Below are 12,916 nucleotides of genomic sequence, written 5' to 3'. Positions count from 1 at the left end.
TCTTCTTCTTTCTTCTCAAGCTTTAAGGTCTTATTCAAGTGCCTTCTCTTCTAAGTAGGAAACCACCGTAAACATCATTCCTTTATAGCTTACTTTAAGAAATTTAAACACACTCAGAATTTCCTCAGTTTATTCCCTTCTCCACAGATTTGATGGTGTCATGGGGCTGAATTTGCCATTTGACCCCCATAATTTCTGACTTTTCTACCTCACACTATCTCATTCCCTGGGATCTCTTCTGTAATTCTTCACCAAGTAGTGGCCAGTATTGTACATAGCCGCTCCCTTCCTCTTAGATTTCTTGTTCATGTCAATTGTAAACACTGTCACTCACTGCCCACTTTATTTGCAGAATAATGTATCCAGTATTAACTTCTACCTTCAGCTTTCATGCCCATTCCAATCTTCAGAAAAATAAAATAATAAACTCACTCAACTACTATGAATCATCACATCTTAGAAAACAATGAGTTGTAAATAATTGTCAAAGATATGTATGTATTTTAAGCTCCTTACTGGATTGAACTTACTTTGAGGAATTGCACCTTACTTCCTTATGTCACCCATAGTTCTTTGCACTAGGTACTGCTCTATTCTATGTTTTTTTGTTTGTTTGTTGTTTATTTATAGAATAGACTATCTGGAAAAAAGAATTAGTGAAAGGACTATTTCCTTATCTCCATCACTTCTGAAATAGTGTATATAATTGATTTTCTTTTTCTTTTTTTTTTTTTTTTACTGACATAAGAGAATCCAATAGCCCATTTTTTGTTAGAATTTTTCTAAACAACATCTGTGTGAGATCACTGGAGTTTAAAATCTTGGAAGACAAAAGCTCGGTCTATTTCATCTTTATTGTAAAAGTTTGTGGGAATTTAGAGGCAGGGATTGATAGATACATCATCAAAAACAATTTTCTGGAGATGGTACAACAGAAAGTAGCCTTCTGGGGGTTAAAATAGTGGACTCCTTCTTGGGAAGAAAACAAACAAAACAATTTTAAAAAGATTCTAACTTCTAGATGTAAAGAAATTCTCAGAATCACAGTGGAGCAAGATAACAGGCAGTAGCATCAACTCTATAGATTGCTGAATAAACCTCATCACATAAATAGAATTTCTGACCTTCTTCCTATTCTCTAATAGACCTAGATGCCTCTGCTGGTCATGCAAATAAGGCAGTGTAATTTATATTCTTTTTTTCAATGAAAGTGCTTTGCACATAGTAGGTACTCATTAAAGATGAATTCATTTTTCATTCATGTTCATTGAAAACAGAACTGAAAGTCTGCTACTGGCATATATAATTTCCAAAAATCAGACATATTAGCGGGCATAGGAAAAACAATGGTAAAGTAAAATAAAAAGGAATTTTTACTTAAATCATTTGGTATACATTACAGTCTTAAAAGACATTTAAATTCACTGTGGGTAATATAAGCAGCCAGTTCAACTTTAAATTCATTTTTTGTGTAATAATTCTGCTACCAATATAAAATTGTGATTTATTTCTAGAGAAGTAAAATAATCTGTTTAAATTTAATGTTAGTATAAGCATGGAATTCTTAAATTAATAAAGTGTATATTTTAGAGAACTAGCAATATATCTTGACATGTTCAGAGATATACAATACATAAAGGTTAAATAGCAATGGTAAAATCTTCCCAGTTATTTTAGACTTTAGAAGATAATATCTGCATCCTGATCCAATATCTATTCATATGATGAAAGTTAAAACCACCTCCACTGTTTTAATACTGTGAATAAATTGCATTCTTGATGATTTTCATATTATCTATTCATTCTCAACACTCCTAGATTCTTACTTATTATTTTTAAATGCTTTGTAGTACCAGAGAAACCACCGTAAAGAAACACATACTATTCATTTCTATTTGAAATCAAATACCAAGCTTAAAGCAAAATGACTGACAGTGAACTGTATTTAATTTTATTTTCTTATGCAGGAACAAATGCACTAAGTAATCCAAGCTCAGAGATACTGGTGTATGGTATTTTCAAGCAATGAAACTAAGCAAGTGTTACTGAGGTTGAAGGTTACCCAGTGTGCACTCTTAGTGTCTGATGGGAAGAATAAAGTTATCAAAAACCCTTTAGCTATATTCACATGATGCCAAATTCCTGACCGAACACTAAAACATTCTTTTTTGTTTGTTTGTTTTTTAGGGCTGAACACCAAAACATTCTTTAAATCAACTGGGTGAAGTTTATTTATTGATGAGGTTGAAATCCAGGAAGATATCAGAGATTTTTCAGATCTGTGACATTTTTCTTGGTAGAGAAATGAGGAAAAGGACCTAGGGGTTGGGGTTGTGAAGACATGTAATGAATTCAGAAAACTTCAGCACCTTTTCCTTTTATTACTAAGGTCTCATGAGATTTAACTAGAAACTAATTTTCTATAGGGAAGTTCTTCATTTCTATATCATTGTCTCATTTCTGGTTATTTTCTTGCCACAGGTAAAAAATATGATGAAAAAAATCATCTTGTCTACATATAGGTAATATGGCATATCCTCTGCATTTCAGATTTTCATAAAAGGTATAATGCTTAACTTCAATTTAATAATTATTGCAGATATACAAATTAAAACATCAAGTGTGTTTGTCTATTACATTAGGAAGATTTAAAAGATGATTTACCAATCACCATTTACCATTTACCCAGTGTCAATAAGTAAGTTTAACGTTATGACACTAAAAAATGTCATCTCAAAACTGTGATGCAATAGATAAATAGTCCTATTTCCAAAATACAGCAACCCAAATATCATTAAAACACTTCTAGGACAAAACATCTAGAAATTCTGTATAAAATAATAATCCTTCTTTTTTATCATTTTTGGGGACAACTTCCAAGAAAGAAGATAAATTATTAGAAGACAAAAAGATTGAAAATAGGAACCACAGTGGTAAGAAGCATCAAATATACAACTCCTCTGAAGTGGGAACCTCCTGCGCTATTGGTGGGCATCCAAATTGATACCAGTGCTCTGGAAAAGAGTGTGGCAGTTCCTAAAAAAACTAAAAACAGAGCTCTACAATATGATCTAGTAATCCCATTCCTGGACATCTATCCAGAAAAAAAAAGCATAATTTGAAAAGATACATGCACCCCAATATTCATTGCAACGCTGTTTACGATAGCCAAGACATGGAAGCAACCTAAATGTCCATCAATAGAGGAATGGATAAAGAGGATGTGGTACATATATACAATGAAATATTACTCGGCCATAAAAAAAATGAAATAATGCCATTTGCAGCAACATCGATGGACCGAGACGTTATCATATGTGTGTGTGTGTGTGTGTGTGTGTGTGTGTGTACACAACTCTTCTGAAGGTATGTGCTAAATTTGCCAAGTAATCTAGAATCTCCCTAGTAATAGGCTGAGTAGGACACTAGACTTTTAGCCTAGTATAGGTGAGAATTCACTGAAACCCCTACTTAAAGACAGAAAATTTGAAGGCCTGCATTTTCACCAAAAGTTTAATGTAAAAATACTTACTCCTGGAAAATAGTAATTACAAAGCACATTGTTTCAACCTTGTCTCTGGGTGGGGAAGAAAGTCTTTTTAGCATTTATAATCACAGATATGTTTTATTGAGCACTTTGGACTTATTTGAGTAATCTGGGAAACCCACAGCTAAAAATTAAAATAATTTGGGTAGCTAGCTCTCTGTGTCACCTGAAAAAAAGTGCAAATCTTTATTGGAAGGAAATAACTTTAACCAAGGGTTCACATTATTTGCACATGTAATATCCAACTGATAATGAGCTCAGAATCCAAGTAAATATATTACCATGAGTCAGGAGAACATAAATCCCCACCCCAGGAAGTTTCTGTTGTGGCTCAGCAGTAATGAACCTGACTTGTGTCCATGAGAATGTGGGTTCAATCCTTGGCCTTGCTCAGTGGGTCAGGGATCTGGTGTTGCCATGAGCTGTGGGTAGGTCACATATGTGGCTTGGATCTTGCATTGCTGTGGCTGTGCTGTAGGCCGTCTGCTGCAGCTCCAATTTGACCCCTTGTCCCGGTACTTCCATATACTGCAGGTAAGGCCCTAAAAAAGCAAATAAATAAATAAATAAAATTCCCACCCCAAATTAGACTCCTTGAACCACAGATATTGAAATTATTAGACCAGCATTCAATATAAAAGAGTGAATCAGAAACATGGACATGCAACATGATGCTTTCAGAACAGATCAGAAAAATTTATATGTAAAAAAATCTTGTTGAAATTATAATAAATGGGACTCAAAATTCAATAGTAGGTTAAACAATTACATTAGCTAGTTGAGAGAGAATCAGTTAACTGGAAGATAAAGGCTACATATTACAAAAAATACAACACAGAGAGACAAAGAGTAAGATTAAAGAGTAGTTAGTGATATAGAAGATAAAATAAGAGAGAGATTATAGGGAATGGAAGAGACAGTGTATAAAAAGGTAAAGGCTGAATTTTTTTTCCAACATCAATTTTTAATCTCCAACAGCATAAATAGAAATAAATTAAATAAAGCTAGGAAATGATAGGGAAGGAAATTCATGCCTAAACACAGAGTATTCAAAGACAAAAATAGGCTATCACAATGACCACAAGAATGAAAAGAATAATTGGCTCCAGAGAAATGACAATTAGACCAAGAGGATATATTTCAACAGTAGCCATGAAAACCAAAACCTACAGAATAATATCTTCAAAATAATACAGAATAACAACTTTCAACATTGAATAATATACCATCTAAATTATTATTGAAGAATAATATGTCAAACTAGAAATTTTCATTTACCCCCAAAATTTGGAATTGGAAGGTTTTGTAATTCTATTTTCAGGAAGAAAATTTTACTGAAACAAAATGTTATCCTGAATCTAAATGAATCTATTTCTACTTGTTATATGGTAACCAAATACTTTTAAAAAAATTTTATTGAAGTACGGTTGATTTACAATGTTGTGATACCAAATATTTTTTTCTAATGATAAGGTTGAAAACCTAAATAAAATTGGATAATAGCAAGCAATGTAACTTTATACCAGTTATTCTTATAAATCAATAGCATCGAGTCTCCACCTTGAAATATGCTCAGTATCTATACTAAATATTACCATTCTGGAATATATTGAAATAGTCCAGTTGGATTTATATACCAAAAGGCACTTCCTTCATCTTGAAGTAGGCAAAAGAGAACTAACCAAAAAGTCCTGGGCTCCTGACTACCTATGTCCAAACTATTCTATCTGGCTTTTACTAAAAATAAGTAATTTTTAAAATTCATCAAATTTCTGAACTTACTGTTTAGCACCACTATTTGACTTTTTTCTGTCAGGCAAATAGACAGCGATATCACAGCTTAGTATATCTTGCCATAATCAAATTATAATTATATTGAATTTATATTTGCCTCCATCATTTCCATTTGGGTTTAGATGTGGTTTCACATAATAAACAAAAATGTAGCATAAATATTCCTCTGCATATGTCTATTTTCCCATCTTTGAATGGAAAGACATTCTCTTCTAAGAATTCTCTTTCAACTATACAGTTACAAGCACTCCTTGGAGACACTGTGTGTTCAGTTTCAGACCACCTCAATAAAGTGCATATTGAAATAAAACATCCCACAAATATTTTGGTTTCCAAGTGCACATAAAAGTTATGTTGATACTATACTGTAGTCTATTAAGTTTGTAATAGCATTATGTCTAAAAAATGTACATAGATTAATTTAAAAATACTTTATTGCTAAAAAATGCTAATCATTATCTGAGACTTTTACAAATCATAATCATTTTGCTGGTGGAGGGTCATGCCCCAAATTTGCTGGCTGCTGACTCATCAGGGTGGTGGTTGCTGAAGGTTGGGGTGAATGTGACAATTTCTTAAAATAAGACAACATTAAAATTTGCCATATCTGTTGACTCTTCCTTTCATGAACAGTTTCTCTGAAGCATGCAGTGCTATTTGACAGCATTTTACCCACATTGGTTTCAAAATTGGAACCAATCTTCTCAAACCTTGCCACTATTTTATCAACTAACTTTTTAATATTCTAAATCCTTTGCTGTCATTTCAACAATCTTTGCATTATCTTCACCAGGAGTGGTTTCCATCTGAAGAAACCACCTTATTTGCTTATCCATAAAAAGAAATTCCTGTTATTCCTGTCATGGCCCAGTGGTTAATGAACCCAGCTAGTATCCATGAGGGTACCAGTTCAATCCTGGCCTTGCTTAGTGGGTTAATGATCTGGCGTTGCTGTGACCTGTGGTGTAAGATGCAGCTTGGATCTAGCATTGCCGTGGTTGCAGTGTAGGCTGGTGGCTACAGCTCCAATTGGACCCCTAGCCTGGGACCTCCATATGCTGTGGGTGTGGCCTTAAAAAGACCAAAAAGAAAAAAAGAAATTCCTCATTCATTAAAGTTTTATCATGAGAGTGCAGCAATTCAGTCATATCTTTAAGTTTCACTTCTAATTGTAGTTCTCTTGAATTTAGAGTTAGAATTCTAGTTCTCTCTCTCCATCATGTCTGCAGTTACTTACTCCACTGAAGTCTTGAACTTCTCAAAGTCATGCAGGAAGGTTGGAATCAGCCCTTCCAAACTCTTGTCAATGTTGATATTTTGACCTCTTTCCACCATGAGTCACAAACATTCTTAAAGACATTTAGAATGGTGAGTCTCCCCCCCCACACACACACACACCTGTGGCATATGGAAGTTCCTGGGCCAGATTGAATCTGAATTGCAGCTACAACCTACGCTGTAGCTGCTGCAATGCCATATCCTTAACATGCTGCTCTGGGCTGGAGATTGAACCCATGCCATCACAGAAACAATGCCAGGGGCTTAACCTGCTGTGCTACAGTTGGAACTCCCCAGAAAGTTTTCAATTTACTTTGCCCAGATCCATTAGAGGAATGTCTTCACTATCTATGACACCTATAAACTTACAAAATACATTTCTTAAATAACAAGGCTTGAAAATCAAAATGACTCTTTGATCCATGTGCAGCAGAATGGATGTTGTCTAAGCAGGCATGAAAACAACACTAATCTCATTGTACATCTCCACCAGGGGTCTTGGGTGCTCAGGCACACTGTCAATGAACAGTAATATTTTTAAAGGAGTCTTTTTCTGAGCAGGAGGTCTCAATACTGGGCTTAAAATATTCAGTAAACCATGTTGTAAACAAATTTGATGCCATCCAGGTTTTGCTGTTCTGTTTATGGATCACTGGCAGAGTAGACTTAGCATAATTCTTAAGGCATCTAGAACTTTTGGAATACTGAGTGAGCATTGGCTTCAACTTAAAGTCACCAACCGTGTTAGCCCATAAAAAGAGAGTTGGTTTGCCCTTTGTTTGAAGCTACATATTGACGTCTCCTCTCCAGCTCTGAAAGTCCAAGTGGCATCTTCTTCCAATAAAAGGTTGCTTCACGACATTGACAATCTTGTTTAGTGTAACCACCTTCATTAGTCATCTTAACTAAATCTTCTGGATAAATTGCTACAGCTTCTACATCAGCACTTTCTGCTTCACCTGACACTCATTTATGGAAATGGCTTCTTTCCTTAAACTTAATGAACCAACCTCTGACAACTTCAAACTTTTCTCTGCCATTTCCTCACCTCTCTCAGGCTTCCTAGAATTGAAGAGAGTTAGGGCCTTGTTCTGGATTGGGCTGTGGTTTAGGAAAGTTGTGGTTGGTTTGATCTTCTATCCAGACCACTAAAACCGTCTCCATATCAGCAGTAACCACATGTTGCTTTCTTTTCCATATGTGTGTTTGCTGGAGTAGCACATTTAATTTCCTTTGAGAACTTTTCCTTTGCATTCACAACTTGACCAACTGTGTGGTGGAAGATGCCTATCTTAGCTTTCAACATGCCTTCCTTTAGTAAGTAATCTTGGCAGATTAATCATTTCTAGCTTTTGATTTAAAGTGAGACATTGTTCTTTTCACTTAAAAATTTAGAGGCCGTGTAAGGTTATTGATTGGCAATAGTGTTGTGTCTCAGGGAATAGGGAGGTCCTAGGAGAGGGAGAGAAATGGAGGACTGTCTGGTCAGTGGAACCACCAGAACACACACATTTAATGATTAAGTTCACTCTCTAACATGGGTGCAGTTTGTGGCACCCCAAAGGAATTACAACAGTAACATTAAAGATCACTGATCACAGATTACCATAGCAAATATTATATTACATTATATTATAATTATTTCAAATTATAATAATGAAAAAAGCTTAAAATCTTTTGAGAATTTCTGAATTGTGACAGAGACAAAAAGTGAGCAAATGTTATTAGAAAAATAGCTCACGTAGATTTGCTCAGTGCTCAGTTGCCACAAAGTTTCAATTTATAAAAACAACATCTGTGATGTGCAATAAAGTGAAGAGCAACAAAATAAAGCATGCCTATAGGATGGGCCAGCAGGACTCCACGATCCTGCTGATAACAAGGACTACACTAGTAGTTATTTGAAAGGTAGAACCATTAGAAGCATTTGACTATAGCTAATTTTTCATTTATCCATCTGCAGTTGTAAAAAAGCCCAAAGCTGGGGAAAAAAAAAAAAAAAGCAACAAATACTATTTTATCTGAACTTCTAAGGAAAGTGGTGTTTCCTTACTGACTGATTTAGCACCAACTTAATATTAAAATGTACTGATTCTTGGATTAAAGACTATGTTATCTAAGGGAAAAGTGGATGTTGCACAGGCTCACTGTGTGTGGATGAAACCCTTTGAACTCTGATTAGTTACGCAGTTTGAATTCCTATACTTGCAGACCACTGAAAGTTCTTCAGCAGTTTATAGCTGTCATTTAAAAAAAAAAAATTAAAACCATTAATTCCCTACCTATTATTTTATAATGCCAAAATCCTCAAATTAATAATAATGTACTGTATTTAAATTTATTATCATGGGATAATGTAACTTCAGAATCAGAAAGAACTTCCAGTTGCTTTAAGTATACATATTATTTTTAGGAGGAAAAAAGTGTGTTTTATGATTTTATATATACGTGATATTACCCAGAGATGTCCAAGACATTCTCAGAAAATGTTTACGCATTGATGTGTTATTGAACTCATCTACACTGTTTAAAAAATATGTATTTAATTCTTCCTAGCTGGTCTTTTTACTTGTATTTTATTTTATTTTATTTTATTTATTTATTTTTTGTCTTTTTGCTATTTCTTTGGGCCGCTCCCACGGCATATAGAGGTTCCCAGGCTAGGGGTTGAATCGGAGCTGTACGATTCAACCGGCCTACGCCAGAGCCACAGCAACGCGGGATCCGAGCCGTGTCTGCGACCTACACCACAGCTCACGGCAACGCCGGATCGTTAACCCACTGAGCAAGGGCAGGGACCGAACCTGCAACCTTATGGTTCCTAGTCGGATTCGTTAACCACTGCACCACGACGGGAACTCCTACTTGTATTTTATTTAAGATAAACTCCCTACTGGAGTACTGGTATGTTACATTTGCTATGAACTGCTTGTGAGAGAATATTGCCAGTATGATGTAGTTCTATGTATGGAGTGAGGTAGGAATTAATTCTGGTTTATGTTTCAATTATACTCCTGATGAGATAACTGACTGACTTCTGCCTCCCAATTATTGTTCAAGTTTCAGTCTTTGTATTTGGTTCCATCTATCTCTCTCAATTGTTTCAGTTGAAAACTAGACTAAAGTACTATAATTTCATAATAAATATTGCGAGGGAAAACAAAGCATTTCATCATACTTTTTTAAAAATGTCTTTGACTTTTCTTCATTCTTTCTTTTTGGGCTATTAATTCTTAAGCAAAAGTAGATCCATGATAGCTTCTTTAATTTTTCTCACACTGTTATCTCTTGGAAAGACCATGATGGAATATAATATTAAAAAAAGAGCATATATGTGGTGTGTGTATGAGTGTATGTGTCTGAGTCACTTGGCTTTACAGAAGAAATTGGCACAACATTGTAAATCCACTATACTTTAATAAAAAAAATTAGATAGACAATGAACTTTTCTGCTGCTAAAAAAAAAATTATTCTTTTAAAGAAAAAAAAAACAGATTGTAAAATCACAAGAGCTTATCCTATCTAGTCATTTTCAGATAGTTTAAAGTCTGAAAGATAAAAATTCTAATTATAAAAGTTTAGGAGGGAGTTCTGTCATGGCTCAGTAGTAACGAACCTGACTAGTATTCATGAGGATGCTGATTCCATCCCTGGCCTCGCTCAGTGGGTTAAGAGTCTGCTGTTGCCATAAGCTGTGATGTAGGTCACAGATTTGGCTCAGATCCTGCTTTGCTATGGCTGTGGTGTAGGCTGGCAGCTGCAGCTCCAATATGACCCCCGGCCCGGGAACTTCCATATGCCTCAGGTGCAGCCCTAAAAGAAAAAAAAAAAATCTAATTATAAAAGTTTTAGCATGCAGTATAGGAAAATATATTTATATTCTTGTATTTATATTCTTGGGATGGTAAAGATTTTCTTAAACTAGATACAAAGCACATATCATAAAGTACTGATTAAGTTGACATTAAATCAAAACTTTTCATAAAAATGTACCATAGTATGAAAACTGAAGATGAGCTAAAACTGACAATGGATTGGAATCCACGATACGCATAAACACATCAAGAAAATCCAAGTTGAAAAATGCATAAAATATATAAACAATTCACATTGGAAATTTGGATAGTTAACAAATATAAAAAGTACTCAGTCTCATAAGTAAGCAGGAAAACATGCATTTAGGCTGTAATGAAATACCATTTCACACCCCTCAGACTGGACAGGACAGTATGAAAGTGTCTGGTAATACCAAGTTCTACCAAGATGTGGATTAAAGAAAACTTTTATAAATTTTAGTGGAAATGTAAACTGTTTGAAAACACTTGAATATTGAATATACTCTACAACCCAGGAAATCCACTCCTAGATGGCATATAAAATAGAAAAATAGTCATATATACACATAAAGAGATATAAACAAACATGTTCATAACAGCATTACTTATAAAAGCAAAAACTGTCATCAGATACACTATCATGTAGTAGTAAAAATTAGTGAATCAGAGTGACACATATCAAGATGATTCATTCTCACAAACATAGGGTAGTTTTTTCAAAATCGAAAGCAAGTTGCAAAAGAATACATACTGCATTTCTATAAGGATTAATTTTCCAAAGCAATATAAAAACATTGTTAGCAGCAAAAGGGCATGAATTTTATTAATGTACAAATGTACAAATAAGTAAAAAATTTAGGAATGAGGTTAGCTTTGTGGGGTGAGAGGAGAAGACACAGAGGAATGGTAGAGGAAGTGTCAATATTCATATTTTCCTTCTTAAGGTGCATGATGGGTACATCAGTGTTCATTGTAATTTATGTATGTAAATTTCTTTTTAATTAAAAATAAAATATTAAAATATTATCCAAAGTAATTAAATGTAACAATAACCATTTTCTTTAGCCGAATTTACTGTTAATCTGAGTGGTTAGTGTCACAGTAAAGGCCATCTAACAGATTAATTTGAGGAAGAACCTAATGACTCCCACTTCCTGTTCAGAGCTTCTCCCTGTTTTCAAAAGCTAACAGCAGGCCATTCACTTATGGCACCCCCACTGATCCTGATCCCGACCTATCAAGATCTACCAGCTCCAGGGAGTTCCCGTCGTGGCGCAGTGGTTAACGAATCTGACTAGGAACCATGAGGTTGCGGGTTCGGTCCCTGCCCTTGCTCAGTGGGTTAACGATCCGGCGTTGCTGTGAGCTGTGGTGTAGGCTGCAGACGCCGCTAGGTTTCCGCGTTGCTGTGGCTCTGGCGTAGGCCGGTGGCTACAGCTCCGAATCAACCCCTAGCCTGGGAACCTCCATATGCCGCGGGAGCGGCCCAAGAAATAGCAACAACAACAACAACAAAAGACAAAGAAAAAAAAAAAAAAAAGATCTACCAGCTCCAAGGTCTTCAAATCTGTATCCCCATAATCAAAATTTAACAACGCTTTCTGTTTCCCCAAGGACTCATATCTAATTAAGCCAAATCTGCTAGGATGTTAATGGTTGGTAAAATTGAAAGTATTGTACTTTCCATACGGAGGTTTTTTAAAATCAGGAATCTCCAAAGAGGAAATCTTTTAGGACAAGGATTGACATACTAGATATCCATTTCAAAAATTTTAGTAGTGTGACTCAAAGGAATTGATTAACAGTTTATAAAATTTTGTGGGTGTAAAGTTTAGACATTTATAGATGTAATCTGAACAACTAATCTGTTAAAACTGCCTTGATCTAATTTTTAAAGTTGTTACTGGTTTTGGTGTTGGACCTCTGCTTGAGTGACAGCCTAAGGATATTCAGCATTCATCTTTTTCCAATCTTCAGACAGTCATCTGCATTTCCAGAGTGTAGATGACAGGGCAACTTGGAATTTCAAGACAGCACCCACATTTGCATTTCAATAGTTCTGTAATTCTATGAAACCACTGAAATCTCTTCAATATGCTTCATTGTTTAAATAGTGAAGGTGGCCAAAATTTGTTCAAGATTGGAAGTCTTAGGGGAAAAAATCGGGCCATTGTATACAAAGCCTATTCCAAAGAGAATACTCTTCTTCCTTCTTATGTTTTTTTTAACAGTAAAATCATGTTTGTTAAAACCCATAGGCACTGCATTACACCTGCACATATTTAAAATCTTTTTATCTATTTGGATCTCTATGGTCTGAAATGAAGATTCTTGGATATTACAAAGAGGAAAGGAGAACATATGGTTTGAAATATATTACATATTACATCAATTTTTAATTTGAGATTTCTCCCCACTGGAAGGGAAAATTTTGTTTTCACTTAGGAAAACAGTTTCACTT

The sequence above is a fragment of the Phacochoerus africanus genome, chromosome 8, assembly GCF_016906955.1.
Source record: "Phacochoerus africanus isolate WHEZ1 chromosome 8, ROS_Pafr_v1, whole genome shotgun sequence".
Taxonomy (NCBI): domain Eukaryota; kingdom Metazoa; phylum Chordata; class Mammalia; order Artiodactyla; family Suidae; genus Phacochoerus; species Phacochoerus africanus.
This window is presented reverse-complemented; position numbering follows the sequence as displayed.